This window comes from Phascolarctos cinereus, unplaced genomic scaffold, assembly GCF_003287225.1.
Source record: "Phascolarctos cinereus isolate Bilbo 61053 unplaced genomic scaffold, phaCin_HiC Scaffold_726;HRSCAF=1367, whole genome shotgun sequence".
Classification (NCBI taxonomy): Eukaryota; Metazoa; Chordata; class Mammalia; order Diprotodontia; family Phascolarctidae; genus Phascolarctos; species Phascolarctos cinereus.
The window spans coordinates 196,249,996-196,272,966 of record NW_027556098.1 but is presented as its reverse complement, the minus strand read 5'-3'; the positions used below and the strand labels follow the sequence as shown (position 1 = coordinate 196,272,966).

At 35.9% G+C, this 22,971-nt stretch overlaps 1 pseudogene; it reads left to right on the top strand.

The window, feature by feature from the left end:
- The first annotated feature begins 9,177 nt into the window (after positions 1 to 9,177).
- Positions 9,178 to 22,971, top strand: part of LOC110213327 (large ribosomal subunit protein uL15 pseudogene) — a 54,535-nt pseudogene continuing 40,741 nt past the window's right edge.

The following is a 22,971-nucleotide window of genomic DNA, read 5'->3' as shown; positions in this document are numbered from 1 at the left end:
TCTGGCTTCCAAGCTCTTTATTCAATTGAAACTCCTTTCTCCAACATTACCAGTGTTCTCCTAATTGCCAAATCCAATGGCTTTTTTTCTCTCAATCCTTATACTTCTTGACTTGTCTGTAGTTTTTAGCACTTTTGATCACCTTCTCCTTAATATTCTTGTCTCTTTAGATTTTTGTGACGCTACTCTCTCCCGGTTCTCCTCCTGCCTGTCTAATTACTTCTTCTAAGGCTCTTTGCTGGTATCCAGGGTTCTGTCCTGGGCCCTTTTGTCTTCTCCCACTCTACTAATTCAGTAGATAGTCTCATCAGCTACCATGTATTTAGTTAGCATTTCTATGCTGATGATTCTTAAGTCTACCTATCCAGCCCTAATCTCTCTGCTGACCTTCAATTTCACATTTCCAATTGTCTTTTAGACATCTAGAACTTAATGCCCACTAGACATCTTAAACTCAACATGTCCAAAACCAAACATATCTTTCCCCGTACTGAGGGCACCACTATCCTCCCAGTACTCCAGGCTCACAACCTAGTCATCTCTCCTATCCAATTTGTTCCAATGTCTTTCTATTTTACCTTTGCAACAACTCTTAAATATGCTTCCTTCTCTCTTCTGAAACTGCCTCTGCTCTTGCACAGGCCCGAATCACCTCACACCTGGATTATTGCAATAGTTTGCTTATTGATTTGCCTGCTACAAGTCTCTCCGTGCTCCAATTCATCCTCCATTCAGTTGTCAAAGTGATCATTTAAAATTGTAGGTCTGACCATGTAACTTACCTCCTGAATAAAATTCAGTGGCTCCTTATCACTTCCTTTGTTTGACATTCAAAACCTTTTGTGACCTGTCCTACCTTTTACCTTTCTCATTACAATTTACACCTCTTTCCTTTCCTGAATTACTTTTTGGTCCACTGGTAGCATCTTCCTTGCTATTCCAGGAGCAAAACACTCCATCCCCATAGCCTTTTCTTGGACTGTGATCCATCCTTAGAATATTCTCTTTCTACATCTCTACCTCCTGGCTTCCCTGGCTTCTTTCAAGTCCCAGTTGAAATCTCATTTTCCATGAGAAGACTTTCCTAACTCCCTCTTGATTCTAAATCCTTCCTTCTGATAATTATTTCCTGTTTACCTTCTATATATTTTGTTTGAACATATTTGTTTTTTTTCCCACTAGGTTGTGAGCTCCTTGAGGGAAGGGATTGCCTCTTATTTCTCTATGTATTCCTAGTGCTTAGTACGGTGCCTGGCATATAATAGACCCTTAATAAATGCTTATTGACTGAGTGACTCCCTGACTTTACCAAGGGTCTGAATATATATAAGTATTTTATTCCTGTTCATTAAAATGTTTCACTTACATTATGTTATTTGGCCAAATGCTAAATGTGTGATACCTTATACCTATTTATCATTAATATTTTCTTTGAGAGGTTTTGGAATTTCCTCATCTGTAAAATTAGCTGGAGAAGGAAATGGCAAACCACACCAGTATCTTTGCTAAGAAAATCCCAAACGAGATCACAAAGAGTCAGACACACCTGAAATGACTCAACAACAAAGCTAAAATATATCAATAAATTTATTAAAATAAATTTTGTTTTGTTTTTATATCACCCAGATTGTATACTGTATTCCTCCATCTAAAGCCATGTATAATAACAAAGAATTATTTTTAAAAACATAAAGAGAAAAGACATAGAAAATTGATCAATATACTGAAAACTTATGAAATCATATAAATGAAATAATATTTGTAAAGCACTTTGCAAATCTTAAGGAACAGCACAAATGTTAGCTATCATCAACATTGTTGTCTTCATCATGGTTATTATATGCCCCTCAGTGGAATCTCTGGGTCAAAAGTTATGGATAATTTAGTTAATCTGTTCACATCATTCTAGATTATATTATTATGTACCTTGGAAGGAAAGTTGCAATAAAGCAGTGGATTTGGAAGCCATGTTGTAAAGGATTCATTGATAAATGAGACAGAGGTGAGGGAATGGAGGCAAGGAGAGCAGATATCCTTTTCTAGGAGTTTTTCTGTGAAAAGAAGAGATTGTATGATAAGTTGAGGGGATAGCAGGGTCAAATGAAGGTTTTTTTTTTTAAGATAGAAGAAACAGATGCATTTTTAGGTGTTGGGGAAGAAGCCAATAGATAAAGAGAAATTGAAGAAGACAGAAAGAAAAAAACTTAAGAGGAAAACTCCCAAAGGATTTAATAAAGGATGATATTAAGAACACAAGGGATTGATCTTGATATAAAAGGACAGACATGGAAAAATTTATAAAGAATGTAGAATTTTTGCTGGATCCTGAGGATGCTAATAGCCAGAAATGCAAAGGATGTATGTGTTTGGGGAAGGGAACAGTCAAAGCTAAATTATAGAGCACATTGCCAAACTAAAAGAAATTGAACTCTATTCAATAGGCATTAAGGAACTGTTAAAGGAATTTATAAAATTAGGTTCAAGTCTTAGTTTTGCTACTAAATTCCTATATGATCTTGTAAAGACACTTCCTCTTCCTGGGCCTCCATTTCCTCATCTATAAAATGAGTGAGGTTGGACTATATGATTTGTTAGGTTACTCCTAGCTCCAAATATATGATCCTAACATTTTCAAGCCATAACATGATCAGGATTGTTTATCAGAAACATTAATCTCATGTCTGCATAAAATAGATTAAGGGGAAGGTCTACCTAATCTACCATTGGCAGGACTCAGGCATAGACAAAAAGTTAAAAACCATAGAAGAGGGGGAAAAGAATGGGAGATAAGGAGAAGAAGCAGGAAACAGAAGAGAAGCAAAAAAAGGAGAGAGAAGCATGCACACAAACACACACACACACACCCCCACACACACAGAGGATGTATCTGGGAAAGGAACACGAGTGGTACATGGTAGAACGCCATCTGATTATGTGAGATGCCATAGATTGCCTGCCCTCAGGAGTAGGGACTCTAGTATTTACTTTGATTTAGTGTGGTGAATGATTGAAGTGGTTAAAGTAAGAAACTAAACCCTAGGGAAGGTGTTAATACCTTAGCACTTGAGTTTGTGTGGGAATGTGAAGTCAACTTATGAAAGAGAGTACTGTCTTATGCACACATATGTTTAATATAAAATGTAAATACCCCAATAGAGTGGGTGGATATTTCAGATGCTTCTCTCTTGGCTCTCTTAGCACCAAATTAAACACAAATATAGGCTTTCCATAGACGTGTATATTATGCTAAGGTATCATATTCTAATAGTTTATTTGGGATTTGTGGTGAGCTTCAACTGGGTGTCAGGTGAAAGGAGGGTAATGCACTGGGGAATCAGAGAGTAAAAAAGAGTGGAAAGAAGTGGTGATATGAGGCAGAAGTCTCAAACACAGAGCCTTACTGCCTACAATACTGAATGTGGTCTAAACCAGATGAAAATATAATTGGGCAATATTTAACAAAACAAATAAAAATACAACAAAATATAGATAACATTACATTTTAAAACTACATCAACACGTGGCTCACAGTATGTGTCCTTGTAGACAGATTAGTGACTTCTGTTTCTATTTGGGTTTGACACAATTCTACTAAACCCTCACCAAAACCCCCCAAACTCAAATGAAATGAATGAATGAATATTTATAAAAATTTTAAATTCTCAAAAAAACCAGGAAATGAAAATCTATATAACTCAATTTGAAAAAGAGAAATAAGCCATAAATGAGCTCCTAAGGAAATAAAACAAAACATCTGGCCTAAATGGATTTACATGTGAATACTATTAAATATTTAAATAAATGATACTACTCATAATAAACAAACTGTTCACAAAAAAAAAATGAAGAAGATTGTCTACCAAACTTCATTTATGAGACCAATATAATCCTTATGTCCAAGCCAGAGAGAAATCAATCAGCAAAATAAAACTATAGACCAAAATCAGTAATCAATATTGATCCAGAAATATTAAATCACATTTTAATGAAATCTTTTAAATAATTTTATCCACTTTCCCTCATGATTATTATTTAACAAATGAGAGAAAGTGAAGCCCTAAGATCCAGGTTCAAATCCTCACTCTATACTTACTCTCTGTGTGAATATGGGCAAATAAATGACTTCATTCCTTAGGGTCTCATTTTCCTAACTGGTGCTATGAGAGGGTGGAACCAGATGACTGCTAAAGTTCTAAATTTATGCTAATTTTAAAATTTTGTGTAATGCTCACTTATATCATTGCATTATATTTGGCTACTAAGGGGAATTCCAAGGAAATTATAAGTGGTAGCCTGCTGGCTTTTTTTTTTTTTGATGCATCCTTTGTTTTCAACTTTTGTCCAGTATTTAGCTGCTAAATGCACTAAATTTTTAGCACATTGCTTGCTACTTAACAAATGTGAGTTGCCTTATAACTGAGAATGAATATCCTTAATGAATGAGCTCATTGTAGAACTACTGGTGCAATTACATTGATATTTTAATGCCTTCCTCTTTCTTCCTTACTAGGATCATTCTTGATTATATCATCTGAATTTGATTTAAAGAACTTTCTACCCTTCTTGTTCTCCAATTTTAATTTTCTGGCTGTGGAATCATGCCCAGGTTTTCTATGAGCTTTTTGAAATCTTCTTTCCTAAATATGTGCAATCCCTCCAAGCTCTGCTATTCTGTGTTGATCATGAACGCAAAAAAAGTGTTTTTATCTTTTTTTCCAAGAATCCCCTAACTCTGTCTTGACAAACTAGTTCTTCCATGTCATTGAGTATTATTCTTTTCCTCTATCTTCTGAGAAATCAAATTGACAGAAAGGAAAATCAAGACTTTTTTAGCACTTAGCTTTTAAGACTGTGACTTTCTACAGATACTGATTAAAGTCAGTCATCACTATTATATCTTACTTCTATTGCAGTTTTGGACTTATATGAAGAGCTCATCATTAATTTTTCCATCTGTATGGGCAGATGGCAGTGGAACATTTTAACCACAGAATTTACTCTTTTTACTTTCTTTCAGATGCATTCCATTGAGTTTCCCAACTCTTCCCAGGATCATCAATTTCTACTCAGAAATGTGTTTCATTACACATGTAAAATAAAACATATCAATAATATCAAGTGTTCCTAATAACAAGAATAATAATGATGAAAATAATAATGCCCTCATAATTCTACTACTTTGATGCTTCATTAAATGGAGTTTACTGGATTCTCAAAGGCAATGTTTGTGTAGTATAAATTCTAGTAAGTTCTAACAATTTGGACATGCTCCAAATATAGTTCCAGCAAGCTAACATGTCTTCTATCCAAGGATAAGACAAATTAAGTACAGAGAGACTCATCATGAGCCAGGTTTCCATTAGTAAATCAATTATTTGGCCAGGACAATCCATAAAACAAAACAAAAAATGCTAAATTGTCTTCAGTCCCATACAATCTTCTGCTTCCTCAGTAATGGTGGTAGAGTGAAAAAAGGGGGCACAGAAGGGCCTAAGAGTCACTATTGTAGGCCATTTGCAAATGTAAATTTAATTTTTGATGCAGTAAATGTAGTATGCCAAAAATTCCTCCAGTAATGTGTATATATGCATATATAAAAATATCTCTCTGCTTCTAGCTCTAGCTCTGTATCATATACATGATCCAAGTCCAACTACCAATATTTTAATACAGTACTGGATTAAATGAACTTCATATTGATGTTCTACTATAAATAAGACTAGAAGATGTAGAGAAGTTCCAGGTAAATTAAAAGTTATTTTCCATGGTCTTTTCAGAGAGGCAACTAAGGAAATTGATGGAAGTGGTGCCATCATACACTCATGAACAATTAGAAATATAATTTCACATAGCTCTGGTCATTTCACCGCATGATGCTCAGAATGTTAGTAGATAAGGGGACCACCTTGATGACAAGGTCAAAATTCACAACAAATTAAAAGAAAAAATAAAAAAGACAAGAAGACATTATGGACATTTCCAATAGCTGTAACCTACTTGTTCAAACAAGCTGTGGACCCTACAAAATGCAAAATTGATCAAAGTAATGAGATTGTGATTATTGCCATTTCTTAGAAAAGTCTAAGAAATATAATACAATGAAGTCAAAGGAACCCACAAACGGAGTCATTCCAGAAACTGTTGGCCTATTTTTCAAGTGAGCAGGATGAAATCTGTCAGATGCAACCACAGTTTAGAATACATAATTCTTAATATATTGCTTTGGAGGAGGAAGGAAGACTGTATGCAGTATTTCCTCCTAAAGCAGTAAAAAGCAGCAGAGAAGAAAATTAGTCTGCAGAAAAGTTGTCATGAGACACTGTTTAACTAGAGCATCTTGAGGACATTTGTAAGGGAAATATGAAGGACTACAAATACAAAATGGGGTCAGGATTAATAGCTTTTCAATAGTGATTGATCTTAGCAGCGGTGATAGTGGAACCATTTTATTTGAACTCCAACACTTAAACAATCAATGTGCTATATGAGGAGAGGGCAACTGCTTAAAATTGGCTGAAATTGGAAGTAGTGGCTAGACCTGACCAAATATATATAAAAGAAATTATATCAAAGGTGTTATTCAGTCATTTGCAGTTGCATCTGACTCTTCCTGACTCCATTTGGTTTTTTTTTTTTTTTAGCAAAAGTACTGGAGAGGTTTGCCATTTCCTTCTCCAAAATTGGAGGAGACAGATTTTGAAAGTCATCTGAGACTGATTTTTAAGATATTTTGAAGAGGTAAAGATGATAAAAGAATGGAAAGCATGACTTACGATATTAGTTTAAGAACTTTTAATGTTGAATCACAGGAACTGAGTTCAAATCCTTGCTTTGCCACTTACTACCTGTGTTATGTTAGATCAATTGCTTAACTGTGTTTCAGTATTCTCATTTATGAGGGAGCTAGATGACTCAGTGGATAGAGCACTGAGTTCAAATCTGGCCTCAGACATTTACTAGCTGAGTGCCTCCAGGCAAGTCACTTAACCTCTGTTTGTCTTATCTACTGGAGAAGGAAATGACAAACCACTCCAGTATCTTTGCCAAGAAAACCCTATGGACTGTATGGTCCATGAACTCATAAAGAATCAGACATGAGTGAAAAATGACAATAACATTCTTATTTGTAAAATTATAGAGTTGACTATTGAAAGGACATTTCATTGGCTTTGTACTACTTAAATTCACATATATGATCTCCTTTGATGCTTGCAACAGCCTGACAGATTAGGTAGAAGGTAGCACAGAAACTGACATAGAAAAGGAATTTAATGAACGTTCATTGGTTTTGAATTTGAATTCCTATAACCATTTGATAGGTTAGGAAACTGTGATCTTGAGAAACTGTCACTCCTCAAAGTTAATAGAATTCATTATTGACACACTTGAGAGCTTTGTCTCCTAATTCCTATTCCAGTGAAGTACCCTACTATGCCACATCTTTTTAGTTATTTCCTAAATTAAACTGGTATATGAATAACAAACTTCCCTGCTCTTTTAATTCCATGGGAGGAAGGCAGAATATTGGTGATGTTTGAACATATGCAGAGACCACTCTCTGAAAACAGCTGCCATTTTGAATTAGGAAATCCATGGGAAAATTATTTTAATCTAGAGTAATTAGTATTTGTCATCATGTTTATTCATTCATTTATAACACAAAGGCCTTTAATTGGCTTTGCCTTTCAGAAATGTTACTCTGCCTCTTAGCTGGCAAATGAGCTTAATGCAGTTGTCTTCAAATGGTCAGGGATCCTGTGAGAATTCAATTCAATAAAGGCTTAATTAATAACTACCTCCCAGATGTAGAACACTTCAATGAATGTGGAGAAGAAATGCAATTTAAAGAAGACCCAGCTGCTGCCCCTGTGGAATCTACTGGGGAGTACAAAATACATACTCAAATAATGATAATACAAAACAATACATGATAAAGTGCAGTAAAGAAATATAATCAGAACATGGAGGTGAGTGGGGGGAACAGTAACTAGTGAATCAAAACGGGCTCGCTATAGCACTGCTCCATAAAAATGAGAACACCTGAGGTGAGTTTTTAACATCTATGAGTATAAATGTTGCACTGAGATTCACAATTTAGAATAATCCAGAAGCAAACTTCTACAAAGTAAATACAATTTTCTGTGGAATTCTTGAGCTTACAAATTGTCATTTCATGAAAATGGATGGCAAAATGCACCACAGCAAATTGTATTCTTAGTTCCTGCAACTTGACTAGGGTCTTCTTAATTTCTCAAACTAATCCATAGGGAATCCATTTTGCTATCTGGAAATAAGAAAAAATATGTTGACTCAAAAAAGTAACATAAATGATTATGTTAGTTGGAGTTAAACAAAAATCCCCAAAAGTGTTAATTAAACTTTTACTACATGAAGAATATTGAGCTAGGTACTAGAAAAACAAAAATTAAAATGATACATTCCTTGCTGTACAGGTGAGTGGGTAGTGCTACATTGTACTGGGTTAGTTAATGGTTAGTGGAGTGGTGATATAGAATGTACACAGGCAAATGTAAGGAAGAGACTGACCATTTGGAGATCCACTGCTGGTAGCATGTGCAGGGAGCTCTGCTGTCAACCAGTGTTGGGGATTGGTATAGCTAGGTAGAGCATTGGATAGACTGCTGGGCCTAGAGTCAGGAAGACTTGAGTTTAAACTCAGCCACAGAATTTGCTAGCTATGTGGTCCTGAGTCTGCTTTACGAAGTATGTGAAGATAAGCATGATGATGTGCAATGAAGTAGCCTTGCCTCCACTTCAGAGGATGCACAGGTACACCCTCTCAAGCAGTAATGGGTCAAAAGTAGATATTCAGATAAAATATCGGTGGAGGGAAAGACTACTACTTTCATCTGAAAAGCATATAGACACACTGTGAGATAGACTTGATATGACTTGGTAACTTGATTGGATGTTAAGGGTGGTGCTGAGAAAGAGGAAAATATCGGGGGCAGAGCCAAGATGGCGGAGTAAAAGCAGTGACTTGCTTGAGCTTTTTTCCAAACCCCTCCAAATACCAGTAAAACATGGCTCTAAGCAAATTCTAAAGCAGCAGAACCCACAAAAAGACACAGTGAAATGAATTTCCAGCCCAAGACAACCTGGATGAGTGACTAGAAAGGTCTGTCATGCAGGGCTGGGAGAGGAACACAATTCAGCATGAGTGTGCAGGCCACAGCAAACCTGGAGCAGGCCTCAGAGGACTGCATCACAGACAGCTATGGTGGTTTAAGGTCAGTAGAAAAAGTCTGTGTCTGCGGTGGTGAGAGAGAAGCAATGGGGTCGCAGCCCCAGTCCCAGCATGGCCCTGGGGTGGCGGCTGCCTCCAGAACTTCCTGCCCACTGACTGAGGGGGAATCCAGTGGTTGATCAGAGAGGGATTGTAGGGATCCCTTTGCTGGTGCTGAGGCAGGATTCTCTTGCTTTGTTTATGCTTGGATCTGGATCACAGTTCTGGGTGGCAGTCCTATGGTAAGAAGGAGCACTGGTGTGGTGGAGCTCGTAGTGGCTGTGGAGAGAGAGAATCCTCCTCATAGTGCCAAAACAGAAAAGAGTGCTTGTGGTCACTCACAGGCCAGGAAAGAAGTAAACACCTCACCCTTGATCATAGCACCTTGGAAGAACTGAAAATTTACAGGTCCCTAGAAATATCTCTGAAAACAGCTGCACAAAACCCCAAAGCTTGGGACACTACATTCTCCACACTGGAAGCAGATCTCTACCTTAACAAAGAGTTAATAACTCAAGTAATTGGCTGGGATCATGAGTGAAATGCACCAAAAAAAATCAGACCATGGAATCTTTCTTTGGTAACAAAAATGATCAAAACATACAACCAGAAGAAGAAAACAAAGTCAAAGCTCCTACATCCAAAGCCTCCAAGAAAAATATGAACCAGTCTCAGGCCATGGAAGAGCTCAAAAAGGATTTAGAGAAGCAGGTAAGAGAAGTAGAGGAAAAACTGGGAAGAGAAATGAGAGTGGTGCAAGAAAATCATGGAAAACAAGTCAACAGCTTGCTAAAGGAGACCCCAAAAATTGCTGAAGAAAATAATACCTTAAAAAATAGCCTAACCCAAATGGCAAAAGAGTTCCAAAAAGCCAATGAGGAGAAGAATGCCCTAAAAAGCAAAATTGGCCAAATGGAAAAGGAAGTCCAAAAGTTCACTGAAGAAAATACTTTCTTAAAAATTAGAATGGAGAAATTGGAATCTAGTGACAATTTGAGAAATCAAGACACTGTAAAACAAATCCAAAAGAATGAAAAAATAGAAAACAATGTAAAATATCTCATTGGAAAAACAACTGACCTGGAAAATAGATGCAGGAGAGACAATTTACAGATTATTGGACTATCTGAAAGCCATGATAAAAAAAAAGAGCCTAGATGTTATCTTTCAAGAAATTATCAAGGAAAACTGCCCTGATATTTTAGAAGCAGAGTGCAAAATAGAAATGGAAAGAATGCACTGATCACCTCCTGAAAGAGATCCCCTAAGCAAAACTCCTGGCAATATTGTAGCCAAATTCCAGAGCTCCCAGGTCAAGGAGAAAATATTGTAAGCAGCCAGAAAGAAACAAGTCAAGTATTGTGGAAACACAATCAGGATAACACAAGATTTAGCAGCTTCTACATTAAGGGACCAGAGGGCATGGAATATAATATTCTGGAAGGCAAAGGAAATAATATTACAACCAAGAATCACCTACCCAGGAAAACTGAGCATAATCCTTCAGGGAAAAAAAATTGATATTCAGTGAAATAGAGGATTTTCAAGCATTCTTGAGGAAAAGACCAGAGCTGAATAGAAAATTTGACTTTCAGATACAAGACTCAAGAGAAATATCAAGAAGTACGCAGGAAAGAGAAATTATAAGAAACTTGTTAATGTTGAACTCTGCATGGAAAGATGATATTTGTAACTCATGAATCCTTTGTCAGTATTAGAGTAGTTGGAGGGAAAAATTATATGTATGTAGATAGATAGATAGATAGATAGATAGATAGATAGATAGATAGATAGATAGATAGATAGATGGCACAGGGTGAGTTGAAGATGAAGGAGTGATATCTGGAGAATAAAATCAAGGGATAAGAGAGGATTATGTGGAGAGAAGGAGAAAGGGAGAGGTAGAATGGGGTAAATTATCTCACATAAAACAGACAAGAAAAGACTTTTACAATGGAGGGAAAATGGGGGAAGGTGAGAGGGAATGAGTGAATCTTATTCTTATCGGATTTGACTTAAGGAGAGACTAACATGCACACTCAATTGGGTATAGAAATCTATCTTACCCTACAGGAAAATAAGGGGGGAAGGGGACAACAGAGCAGGAGGTTAATAGAGGAGAGGGCAGATTGGGCGAGGGGGCAATCAGAAGCAAACACTTCTGAGGAGGGACAGGGTCAAAAGAGAGGATAGAATAAATGGGAGGCAGGATAATATTAAGGGAAATGTACTTAGTTTTTCACAACATGACTACTATGGAAGTGTTTTGCATGACTATACATGTATAACCTGTATTGAGTTGCTTGCCTTCTTAATGAGGGTGGGTGGTGAGGGAGGAAGGGAGAAAATCTGGAACCCAAAGTTTTAAAAACAAAAGTTAAAAAGAATTGTTTTTTCCACACACAACTGGGAAATAAGGAAATGGGGTATAGAAATCTATCCTACCCTACAGGAAAAATTGAAGGGGAAAGGGATAAGAGAAAGGGGGGAGAGATAGAAGGGAGGGCAGATTAGGAGATGGGGTATTCAGAATGCATGCTATCTTGGGGTGGGGGAGGGACAAGATAGGGAGAAAATTTGGAACTCAAAATCTTGTAGAAGTGAATGTTGAAAACTAAAAATAAATAAACTAAATAAATCAAACAAATAAATAAATAAATAAGCAGAAAATAAATAAATACATAAATGAATAAATGAATAAATAAAAGATGAAAATCAAAGATGATGTCAAGATTTTGTACCTGAGTAACTGGGGGAATGGTGTTAGATGCCAACAACAACAAAAAGAAGTTTTGAGGAGAAATGGGCTTAGCAGAGAAGATGGTGAGTTCATTTTTGGACATTTTGAATTTGAGGTATGGCAAGTAGAGATATGCATGAGGTATTTGAGGATATTAGAGAGGAGTTCAGTGAGATAGGACATAGAAGTTGTCTACATAAAAGGGTACATAAAAGAGAAAATTAAATCCTTTTCAGCTGCTGAGATTACAAAGGAGGAGGAGGTAGAGAGCTCAAAGGACTCAGGACAAAGGTGAACCAAACAAGTAGATTAAGAAGGAGCTGTTAGATTAATAGGAGAACCAAGGGAAAGTAGTATCATGGAAGTTAAGGGATGGGAGTATCTAGGAGGCTGGTAAGATCAATAGCATTAAAATGTGGAGAAAGGTCAAGGAAGATTAAAAGTAATAAAAGGCTACTGACTTTAGAATTAAGGGATCATTGGCAACTTTTGAGAGAAACAGTTCAGTGAAATGGTGAGAATAGAAGTCAGTTTGAGAAATGAGGAGGAAGAGGAAGTGGAGACAGAGAAGACTACCCTTTTAGGTGTTCGGCAATGATAGGCAGGAGATCTACATATAAGATAAGATGAAAGATTGAATGGATGGTATTTAAAGGTAAGGAAGACACCCTGATTTAATTAATTAATTTATTAATGGATTCATTTGATATTTTCTATAGTCTTTGTAGTGACCTCTAGTTCATTTTTCCCTATAGTTCAAAGATCTCTTTGGAACTCTACAATGTTGTTGATCTTTCTGAAAAATCTTATTTTTTGCCTTTTCTACTTGACATGTTTGTGATCATCTTTCTGGTTATTAGTAGGAGGCATATTCTGTGAAAAAGAAAAACAATTTTTTTAGCTGTCAGATACTGATATCCACATGAGTAGAGACCATCTGTCATTCATCTATCAGTAAGAGAAGCAGCATAGTAGAGGGGGAGAATTGCTAAATCTGGGTTTAAGTTAGATCCTGATAATGATTAGATGTGAGACCGTGGGTAATTCAAGTCTTCCTGAACCTAAACTTCAAAATGGACATAATACTTCAGTAATCTGCTTCACAGAGTTTGAGGAAAGCGCTTTTTGTTGTTTTCAGTCATGTCTGACTCTTCATGACCCCCTTTGGGATTTTATTAGCAAAGATGCAGGAAGGGTTTGCTATTTCCTTCTCCAGCTCATTTTACAGATGAGGAAACTGAGACAAACAGGTAAGTGACTTACCCAGGGTCACACAGCTAGTAAGTGTCCAAGACTGATTTGAACTCACAAAGATGAGTCTTCCTGACTCTAGGCCCAGCAGTATCCTCTGTATTACCTAGCTACCAATTGAGCCACCTAGCAGTCCAGGAGAACATTTTGTTAACTCTAAATTGCCATTGAAGTATTTTGTTAATTTGCAGGGTTTAGAGCTAGAAGGGACATTAGAGACCATCTAGTATAACTCCTTTATTTTTTTTTTCAGATGAAGAGACTGAGGCCTAGAAAGAGAGAGAGAATTCCTTGAAAGAATTCAGCCTCAGGTCCTAAAGCCCTAAACCTGAATTCTTTGTTCTTTCCAAAGCACTACCAATCCTTGCATTCTCTCAGTACAAGTGGTCAATGAATCACTGTTGAATTGAATTAAATTGAATTTGGAAATCAAGATGACCATGGAACAATCTGGGACTGAGTCAATGGTGGTGCCCATCATTTTTATCATTTATTTCCCAAATTCTCTAAATTGACTGAAATTGTGTTTCTCTTTGCAAATAAACTGAAGTTAAGGTTTCAAACAATCATTTTGGACCTGTCTCAAACACTAAATGTAATTAGTTTGAGTTAACATTTTGTGGGCTCTTTGTATACAAAATCAGTATTACTACCTCTCTTTTAAATGTTGGCTTCACCAACACAGAGGCCCAGAGGATGTCAGTGCAGCTGTTTCATGAAAAAAAGAAAAACAATACTAGAGAAGAATAGCCAAGTCAAAGAACTGTGAGATTTAAGGGAAAAGCAGTGTTCCTTAGCCAAGGGTGGGACAAGCAGGGAGCCCAAAAGAGAGCAAAGGCCAGAATAAAACTGATGCAACTAAGTGCTTTCCTAGCTGGCTTTTATGAACCTATCAGGCTGAAAAAATAAAAATAAAAACACCCCTACATTTCCATTAGTTCACACTCCTTTGATTGGAAGCTAGACAGAATGGTGGGGTTAGTTTGGTCATTAAGAATCCCAGCTAGATCCAGCCATATTTTTTACCTCTCCCACTGCTCGTTTGGCCTAATACAAGAAAGGTCTGAGTCCAGCTGTGGGAACACCAGCTGCTCCTGACTATAGTGATCACATATTACAGATTTCTTGGGATAGCCCCAATTTCAGGAAAGCATACTTCTAACAAGGTTTTAAACCAGATTTGTAAAAGGATTATCTTTTGTTAGAAAATGTGCCTCAAATAAAGATTTTGAAAATGGGATCATCGCTTCGCTGGTCTGAGAACCACTTGTGTTCCTGGTGTCCAATTTGTTTTTCTTTGAGAAAGAAGAGAGGCCATAATGGATATAGAGAAGGTGGGTGTCATGCGACATGCAGCCACTTTTCCATGGCCCCACACTTATACAATTCTTTCTTTTTTAATCTTAAAGATTCTTCTTTAAGATTCTATAAAAGAATCATCCCACCTTCCAGCTAAACAGCCCAATTGAGTTGGTCATAAGTTTGTCATTAGGGTTCCATTCTAATTGGTAGGAAGAAAGCATGATGAGGTGAAATGAATCCTGGGAATGAATCAGGAAACTTGTGTTTTAGTTCTAGGTCTGCAATTTATTAACTATGTCACCTTAGACATTTCACTTAACCTATCACCATCAATTTCTTTATGTGTAAAATAGGGATAATATTATTTGTACCACATATCATATCATAGTATTATTGTGAGGATCAAATGAGATGGTGTATATATGCTGCCATGTAAATGTGAGCTGTTTTTCTAAGATGGAAAATCTGTAAATAAAACTTTTTCTATCAATCATAAATAAGGCTACAATCCCATATGCTAATAAAGGGAGAGTTTTTTATTACCAAATTCTCAAATACAAATGGAGTTTATCTCAAAGCAGGTATGCTAGTATAATTACATGATGTGTTTAGGACTTAGAATAATCAAATTATAGAATCATGAAGCTATAAGGTATTTTATAGATCAGAGTTAATTTTATAGATGTGGAAATAGGAAACTTTGAACTACATCACATCGGTCTTGTTGAGTTTAATCATAAAAAAGAAACCTTTATATCTTCGAGTTTCCTTAGTGCAGATCTATAAGGACTCTTTCCAGTGAAGTATGCTTTCTTGACTGTTTTTACCAAATTATAAATTTTTATGGTTCTACAGTTAACACTTTCCCTTTGACTCAGAAAAGAAATAAAGAAAATGTGTATTGGTTTGTTTCCACTTAATAGCAAAAACAATAGTACATCAGGGTTGTTTAAGGAAATTTAAATTCCCCAACATCCTCTTCTTGTTCTGCATTTTTCAAAAGCAATTTCTTTTGTCTGACCATGGGAGAAATTTCACTGTCCTTTGACTAGACTAAATTGAAGGAGTCTTCCATCTGCAGACATAGAAATGTTTTTCATGCAGCATATTTCTAGCAAAATCCTACTCTTTGTAGTATGTAGGTGATCCTAAGTTCTTCAAGGCCACTCTAGCAGAGCACAGCCTAGAAATAAATACTTCCCATATGGGCCTGACCCACAACTTTCATGGCAGTCATATAAGGCTGCTCTGGATAATTTTGGGAATGCTCATTATCAGAGGATTGGCCATGAGGTAATATACTTTGCAGGTCAGTGGTGTCAAACTCAAATTGAAACAGAGGACATTCAACTATACATAAGGATCTCTGTGGGCCACATATTGACTTAGAAAACTACATATTGATATTAATTTTCTTTTATTGCATTTTTGTTTATTTTGCTAAATATTTCCCAATTACATTTTTGTCTGGTTTGGACTGCACTTGGGAGTGTTGTGGGCCTGGTGGCAACACACTTGATACTTCTGTTGTAGGCTATACCTATTTATGAAAACTGTCCAAAAAAAAAATTTGAAAAAGATGGTGATAAGTGTATGTAGGAATACTACCACATTAATACAATCAGACGTGCTTGACGGGTCAAAGTACTTACATCCTACCAAATTTACTGATAATCATCTTCTAAAATATGTAATAATATCAAGATATCTCCTGAAAGGAATAAAACCAAACATGCTAAATTCCTATATTTAGAAAAATGGGCAAACTTTTATATAGTAAAGGAAACCTTTTCTTTTGTTCACATGTCCATTTATACTAATACAGAGAAACAGATTTCTTTGTCATCAGAATTCAAGCTATACAGAGAAGCTCTTTACCAGAAGATTGGATTCCAGGTGATCTTTTTTTTTTCAGCCATAAGAAGTCACAAAGACCAAAGAATGGAATGGAATGGAATGTGACATATTCTACTAAAGCCTTCTGGAACCCTGAGCTGCATGATTGGACAGAGCACCCATCCTGATGGAATCACTGATCCCTGATGTACTGTGGGGTATTGGGAAATTGGGCTATTTGGTGTTACAAGGACTTGGGGTCAGAACTAGATTCTGTTGTTACTTTAGTCTATGACCTTGTGCAAGTCACTTAACATTTCTAGGTCTTCCATTTCTTCCTCTGTGACAGAAGAGATTGACTTAGATGCCTTTTAAAATCCTTTCTGGTTCTACACCTGTTACGTGTAAGCCCTGTACAGAACTTCAGTCACTGAAACAATTAGAAAACAAAGATCAGACCTTTTAATTTTTACAATATGAAAAGCACTGTTGGGTCATGCAAAGCAGACAATATCATCTTCAAATATTAAGGACAACCATATATTCACTGAAATAGAATAGCACAGAAAGAATTTGTCATGTATTATGCAATTTTATGGAGGAATAACAGTAACTTCTTCATAGGAACCCTGATTCTGTGGTCTTCAGACTGAAAAGAGTGAATGGTCATGGTTATATAACAGAATTACTGATTCTATTAAAGCAAGGTGTGTGGTGTGGGGTGTGTGTGTGTGTGTGTGTGTGTGTGTGTGTGTGTGTGTGTGTGTGTGTGTGTGTGTGAGATAGACCCTACTGGCAGTCTGGAAAACGTAAGGACCCCTTTTCAAAATAATAGTTTTAAATTAAAATGCAGGGAATTAAAAAGATAACTAATTAAATTGAAATGCTTCTATCAAACTACTCAAAAAGCAAGGTTGTAGACCCGACATTGAAAACCTCTATATTAAAGTGATTAACATAATTAAAACCATTTGAAACAACTATCACTATTACTCACAGGTCAAGTTTAGTAGAACTATCATTAAAAATGTAGGATTCATTCCCAAATAAACTTTCAAGAGTTCTCTGTTGGTCTTTTTACTGAGAGTCTACGTGGCATGTCTTCATCCTCAAATTCACTTTTGCCCTTGGCCTCTTTAACTCTTATCCTCTTTAGGGAATGGAGAAATGTGTTGAATGGAACTGTCAGCCAACTGGCTATATTAAACTGCTCTAATCGCATAAGCATGAGTGTGTGTATGATTGTCGGTGTACCTTTATTTTGAATGACAATAAGATATGCTAATCTCTCAAGTTGCAACTTTTTGCAGCCCATTATTACAGATTTCAATCTAGGTGAAGAATCTTGACATTATTTTCAATTTTTTTTGCCACTTATTGCTATTTATTTGCCACTTGTGTTAAATGCTAACCCTAGTTTGATTTGCAATTGTCATATCACCTACTAGTAATTGAAAGATATCAATTTGAGAATCACATGGGCTATTTTTTTTTTGCTTTATTGAAACTTTTGCCCCAAAAAGTGGTTATTGGACAACATAATGACAAAAATAGTGAGAGGTAGTGGAGAGAACACTGGGAAGTCATAAGACTTGTGCTGTGGATCTGATTTTGCCATTAATTAACTAAGCAAATAATTTCCTTTCTCTGGGTCTTAATTTTCTTATCTTTAAAACCTTAGGCACAGACTCAAACTTGAGGAAATTTTCCATATTTCAAACTGTATAATTCAAATAATGGCAACAGTTGGAAACTCAGAGTGATATCTAGAGAGTGAGGAAGTAGAAATGAAAACTGTCTATATGCTACCATGTGCTTATGACATCAAGATTTTATGAACTTTTTAAAATATGCAATCTGAATTTATTGCTTGCATTCATGACACTTAAATTAAGGGAGAAAGGCTTTCTGATCTCGGCAAAGGATTTACTGACTAAGATCTAATCAAAAGAGATTGCTCTCAAGAGTAATTCTTCTCATTGCAATACTATTGCTTTGATCTCATTTAATTAACTACAAATATCAGTATTATTCACCAATAGAAATAATCTGGATCATAATGTTTCATTGAAAAATCAAGTTTGCCTCCTTCTGCTAATGCTGATATTATAAACAGAAGAATTAAAAGATACACTTTTCATCCTTCTCCATCTGCGGAAGGCAGCAAATGGTGACTCATGTTCCTGAGACATGGCCAGCATAGCTGGATAGGCATGAAATGCATGTTACAGTAACAGTGACCAAGAATAAGTCAAAGGGCGAAATTTTTGGTTGTTGTTTGACAGATTCACTCGGTTTTCTCTTCTAAGCATGTTTTAAAAACAATACAAAATTCTTCTCAGAGAACAAGCATTTCCCTAGGTGCCAATGAAATAATAACTTAATAACTTTAAATATGAAGCTCATGTCCATAGAAGAGCATTCCCCTCTGATTGAATGCCAATCTCTAGCATCGAAAGACTCATTCTAGATCATCCACAAATAAGCAAAGAGGCCATGGCACCACATTGGGTTCTATGAGATAACGCAAAAACACATACAGTACTTTTAAGTTCCTTTGAAAATAGAAAGGTAGGTATATTATTTAGAATCATACCATTAAATATTTCACAGTGGGGATGGATTCCTCAGAGATCATCTGGGTTATATCTTAGCCATGTATATGACTGATCTGACAATGTGTATTTTGAAATTAAAAAAATGAACTTAGGTAACTATTATCTGTTGTTAGCTTTGATAATTTGGAGTCCATGAAAAGTGGTTCATGTGTAGTTTTGGAAGGAGGAAATTGATGGTACAATCAATTTTAGAGGAAAATCCCCAACTCCAAAAGACAATATTTGAGGAATTGCTTCTATCTCATTAAGCAGTGGTCAGTTTAATGTATAGTGGAGACTGTCTGTATTTTGGAGGTGGTCTAAGAGTAAGAGTACATTGTTAATTATTTCAGGGGTTGAGTAGAAAAGGGGGAAAAAGTGAGGAACTTAATCTTTGGGGAAACCAATAGAAGCAGATTCAGGTAGGCATAAAGGAGGTTGGTCATGTAGTTAGAAGACATGGATTCAAATTCTGACTCTTGCATCTCTTAGTCCAATCATTTGTAAGTTGTTTAATATACCTGTGCCTTGGTTCCTTCATCTGTAAAATGGGGATAATAACAGTTGTACTGCTTAAGTCATAGAGTTTCTTTGAGGAAATCCCTTTGTGAATTCTAAAACTTATTGGAATTCTAAGCTATTATTATCCTGTCCATCTTAATCCAATCCAACGTGTATTTCATGTCTGGTGGCACCTCAGCATATCTCAATACTATAGACCAATAATAAAATATAGAATCTGTCATTACATAATCATCTCCTAGATCTCCTATGACTCCAAGAAGCTGTAGCATGTGCAGTGGCTAAACCCCAGTAAAATCATCTTGGCAGACCCATATATGACACCACTGAACTGGTTTAGCCCAGGTGGGGTGTAACTGTCAGGCCTTGAACTGTTGGTGAGTTAGAGCACTGTCTACCCCAAACATGTGAAGACTTCCCCTGGTGGAATGGGCAGATAAGAACAATTTATTCCAATGGCCATGAAGGCTGCTGAAGCAAGGCACTGTGGATCACTTAGGGCTTGATCAGACATCAAAAATGCCAAGGTCATCCTCTGCATCCCCAGCCATTGCTAATCATCTTGACTTTTGTCTTGCCATTGGATTTCAATGACTGGAAGATTAAAACTCTGCCTTACTTAAATCCAATTCACATGAAAGTCAAAATATCACCTCATGATGTCATTGGTTCTCTTTGAAAACAAAGACCAAACCACAAAAACAATAACGACAACCACCACCACCTCCTGGGAAACTTGGTTCTAAGGATTTCTGTAGCAATCATTGTGTTAACAGTATCTTTCCTCTATTGCTATACTGCGTAAATGAAGAAATGAAAGAGTAACTCCTGCAGACTTCTAGTTTGAAATTTTTAACTTCTGGCGCTACAAACATGAAATCCCACAAATGAAAGGGAACTTTAATCAAGCAGCAGATACGTTGTCAGGCCTAAAAAGACAAAAAGCCTAGCACAATATATGACCCTGAGTACTCATTCTTCCTCCCTACAGATAATTGTGTGGAATTGATATAGCAAGTTTTCTAATAGTGAATGACATGCCAAAGATACCAAAGTCAGTCCTCAAGAGGAATTACTCTGTCATAAAAAAGAAGGCATACTATGGTTTCTTTAGAATCAATTCCTATAGTGAATTTGTGCAGTTTCAGAGAAGATAAAGCTTCCATCATGGGTCATTTGTATTAAAACAGATAGTATTTGTATTTGCTGTATTGAAGGGGGAAGAAGTATTGCTAGGTACTAATTAGTGTGAATAATGAATCCTCTAAAGTAGTTGAATTATTTGAATTCATACTCTGTGTTTCCATTGAGCTGGAATCAATGACCATATTTTATACAATTATAACTTTGAATAGTATGAATTAAAATACATGCAACCACTTTGGGGGGTTTATGATTCATACTAAATGAAATCAGGCTGTATTTCATATATATTATATCTATATACATATAGTACATATGTAGATATATATATATATATATATATGTATGTGTAGATAAATACATATATGTCAGGACTAATTTCTGAAGTTTGCTGAAACTGTGGTATGCTCTAAGGGTTGGGTTTCATGTCTCACAAAGTGTAGGAGATGGTAATTAATGACTATGTATTCAGCTTTCAGTGCTTTAGGGGTTTCGTTATAGTTATTAGTCATGCAGAGGCTTTGATGTTCTTATTTCCCCTTCTGGCTGACCCAATTTCCATTTTCATTAGGCCTTTGATTGGAGGATAAAGAAAAGAAGTTTAAAGGAGGTGGGGAAGGGAATCCAAACTTCCCTTTACTAGTTGCCAGACATGGAAATATTTGGTTAGGGGAAGTGTTTATAACTTCATCAAAGCAAGATTTTTAGGTTTTCTATGCATTTTATTGGTTCATGTTCATTCCTGTACCTACTCCTATATAATAACAGCTCAAAATTATAAAATAGTATTTGCAAAATGTTTAACATCATTTTTATTTGAATCTCATAATAATCCTGTGGGATAAAATAAGGAATCTCCGTTTTACAAATGAGGAAGTGAGGCTCAGAGATGTTAAGTACCAAGTGTCAAATAGTTAGTAAGGATCTAAAGCGGTATTTGAACACAGATTTTTCTGGATTTATTCCGCATTCTACTCAAGCTCAGTTCAAAGTTCAAGCTATTTCTATATGGTACTATGTAGGTAAATATAAACATTGTTTTAATGTGAATATTTTCAAGCAATGTTATCTTCATGAAATGGCTTTTGTACTTTAATAGTGCTATTTTAAAAAATTCCTAAAGTTCTGAAAGGTTTTAAAATTTTTTTAATCTTTTTTTTTTCAGGCTCCTTTTCTAGCACTGGCTTCCTGTTATGGGTATTTCCCAAAAGTCCATCATCAATTCTTTTACATTTTCTCTTTTATTTTTTCCTTGGCAATTCTGTGCCATTTCTTCAGCATGGTGTTCAGGTTCTTTCACTTGCTTTGATCTTCTGAATGACCTATGGTTCTTTTTTTGTTTGTTTGTTTTTAAGTTTATTTTTTTTCCTTGGCTGTTACAAGTCACAATAATAACTATCAATAATGATAATGGAAAGTTATTTATATAATACTTTAATACTTTTAAAAAATGTTCTTAATTTGTTTTGATTTATCAACAATCACTTCCATAAGCTTTTGAGTGTAAAATTTGTCTCCCCCTCTCTCCACCCCTCTCCCCAAGATGGCATACAATCTGATATAGGCTTTACATATACATTCCTCTTAAACATATTTTCACATTAGACTAATGTGAATTGGGCATTAGAACCAATGGGAGGAACCACAAGAAAGAGGAAACAAAACAAAACAGAAGGGAAAAAATGGCAAATAGTATGCTTCAATCTGCATTCAAACTCCATAGCTCTTTCTTTGGATGTGGATAGCATTTTCCATCATGAGACTTGCAGAGATGTCTTAGATCCTTGCTTAGATCCTGAGAAGGGCTAAGTCTAATCAAAGTTAGTCATCACACAATGTGGCTGTTACTGTGTACAATGTTCTCCTGGTTCTGCTCACTTCACTCAGCATCAGTCCATACAAATGAACTATGATGCTTAAGTTGCCTCTATGTAGCCTATCTTTGAAATTAATGTTTTGCTTTTATAGGAATCATAAGTGTTTTTAAAAACATGACTTTTTTTTCTTTTCTTCTTCTAGATTGTCTTACATTCTGTATATTTATATTCCCATTCAGTTGTTATCTCTTTTATTTCTCTATGGACTGCCAGCCACCATGGACTCAAGTTTTTCAATTCTGCTAATTATTTTTGCTGTGCAGGCCAAAAAATCATCTCTCGTGATTAATTTTTTTTCCGTCTCAAACCATTTGAGAACATCCTGTCATAGTTCCATGCTCCTTTGAGAAACCACACGATCTTCTGCTTCATCAAGCATTGATTTACTTTCTTTTGTTTTTCAATATTGATTCAAAGATGTTTGGATTGCTTTAAATGTCTTAGAGATCATCTTCC